The following is a 2,917-nucleotide window of genomic DNA, read 5'->3' on the forward strand; positions in this document are numbered from 1 at the left end:
AACAGAGGTTGCTACGCCCAGAGGATTCCCTGAAACTCCGGCTTCCCCAACTCGCGGCCCCACCCAAGGCACTTCCAGGTGTATCCTCAGTGAGTCAGGTGCTACTTGCTGAACAGCGTGTACACTCACACTGGAGGCAGCTGGCCTTGGTTTCTGGTGTGGCTTTTTGAGGCAACTATAAGCACAGCACCTGTGGATTGCTTGCTGAATCTTAACATGTGGCCCCGGAGGGGCAGAGGCTTGGGCTAAATTTGGTCTGCAGCTGAACTCCTCTCAAGACTGTGCCACTGGACACCTACTTCACAAATACACACTAATAAGACCAGGAGACATAGGAGCTTTGCTTAATACATGGAAACAGACATGGAAAGGCAGCCAAAATGGGAAGACAAAGAAGCAGAAATCATATAAGAGAACAGGACAGAGATCCGAATATAATCCAGTCGAATACTCTAACAAATGCAGAGTTCAAAACACTGGTTATAAAGATGCCCAATGAACTTTTGAGAATGGTAGATAAATTCAGTGAGAACTTCAACAAAGAGATAAAACAAACAAACAAACAAACAAAACCCATAAAAATGAAAATGGAAATTATAAAAGAGAACCAGTCTGAAATGAAGAACACATTATCTGAGATGAGAAGTATATTAAATGGAATAAACAAAGGAATAAACAAAGTGAATAAAGAAAAGGATCAAATGCCCTTTCTAGAGGACAGCAAAGCCAAGGACACTCAATTAAAATGGCAAGGAAAAAGATGCTAAGATTATAAAAATAATTTAAGGAACATATGGGACACTATTAAAGGTCAAAATATCTGTTTGATCGTCGTACCCGAAGGAAAACAAGATGTTGAACAGCTGTTTGAAGAAGTAATGACAGAAAACTTCCGTAACCTGTTAAAGGAAATGGACATAAAACCCCAAGAAGCTCAGATATCCCAAAAACCAGGGATCCAAAGAGGCCCACACCAAGACACATCATAATTAAAATGCCAAAGGTTAAATATAAAGAAAGAATATTAAAAGCAGCAAGAGAAAAGCAGATAGTTACCTACAAGGGAACAATCGTAAGACTGGCAGCTGATTTCTCAAAAAAAAGCTATGCAGGACAGAAGAGCTTGGAACAAAATATTTATTGTGATGAAGGCCCAGGATCTACAACCAAGAATACTTTATCCAGAAAAGCTATCATTTAGAGTTGAAGGACACATAAAGAGCTTCCCAGACAAAAATAAGCTGAAGGAATTCATCACCCCCACGCCAGTATTACAGGAAACATTGGAGGGACTTCTTTAAGGAAAAAAAAAAAAAACATTTATCAAAAACAGGAACAAAGAATGGTAACAACTACATTCCTATCAATAAGTACCTCAAATGGAAAAGAATTAAGTGCTCCAACTAAAATACAGAGTGAATAAATGGATAGGAAAACAAGACTCCTACATGTTGCCTATAAGAGACTCACTTCAGATTAAAAGACACAAACAGACTGAAAGGAAGGGGATGGAAAAAGATATCGCTTTGATGGGCCTAGAAGGTATTTAAGTCAGACAGAGAAAGATAAAAATATTATTTCATGTATATGTGGAATCTAAGGAACACAAAGAACAAACTAATCAAAAACAGACTCTCAAATATAGTGGACAATTTGGTGACAGACAGAGGGAAGGGGGTTTGGGAGGCTGGGAGAATGGGGTGAAGGGTTAAAGAAGTACATTGGTAAAGGAAATACAATAAATTTCAGGTGTACAATTCAACAATAAGGCATATATATATTCATTGCCCGTAGTTAGATTTCTTACTGTCACCACATATTTGACCCCTTGGTGTACCTCTCCCCTATCTCCTACCCTCTGGTAACCACTAGTCTATTGTCCATGTCCATGAGTCTCTGTTTGTTTGTCCTGTTGATTTGTTGCTTTTAAGTTTATATCCCACATATAAGTGATATCAAGTGGTTTTCAACTTCTTCTGTTTGGCTTATTTTGCTTAGCATGATTATCTCGAGCACCATCTATGTTGTCACAAATGGCAGTATTTCATCTCTTCTTATGGCTGAATAATATTCCATTGTATATATGTACCATAGTTGCTTTATTCAATCATCTATTGTAAAACACTTCAGTGCTTCCATATCTTGGCCACTGTGAATAATGCTGTTATGAATGTCGGTGTGCAAATTTCTTTTCAGATATCTGTTTTCAAGGCTTTAGGGTGAATACCCAGGAGAGGGATTGCTGGATCATATGGCAGATCAATTCTTAGGTTTTTTGTTGTTGTTGTTGTTGTTGTTTTTTTCCAGCGAGGCAACCCTTGGTTGACCTCATGTTTGCAAGGACCTTGTCATTTTACAATCCCTTATTTTTAATTTTTTTTACAACTACAGCATCTGGTCTTTCTAGGTGGTCACCCATCCAAGTACTAATCAGGCTCGACTCTGTTTAGCTTCTGAGAAAATTCTTAGTTTTTTGAGGAACCTCCATACTGTTTTCCATAGTGGCTGTACCAATTTGCAGTCCCACCAGCAGTGTATAAAGGTTCCTTTTTCTCCGCATCCTCTTCAGCACATGTTATTAGTTGTCCTGTTGATAACAGCTATTTTAACTGCTGTGAGATGGTATCTCATTGTGGTTTGATTTTCATTTGCCTAATAGCCAGCGATGTTGAGCATCCTTTCATATGTTTGTTGACCATTTCTATGTCTTCTTGGGGGTAATGTCTGTTCAGGTCCTCTGTCAATTCTTTGATTAGATTGTTTGTTTTTTGTTGTTGTTGTTATTGAGTTGATTCAGTCTAGGAAGGTTGTATCTTCCAAAGTATATGTCCATTTCTTCTAGGTTATGAAATTTGTTGTTATATACATTTTCATAGTATTCTTGTATGATCTTTTGTATTTCTGTGATGTCTATCCT

This window comes from Pteropus vampyrus, unplaced genomic scaffold, assembly GCF_000151845.1.
Source record: "Pteropus vampyrus isolate Shadow unplaced genomic scaffold, Pvam_2.0 Scaffold685, whole genome shotgun sequence".
In the NCBI taxonomy this organism is placed as follows: Eukaryota; Metazoa; Chordata; class Mammalia; order Chiroptera; family Pteropodidae; genus Pteropus; species Pteropus vampyrus.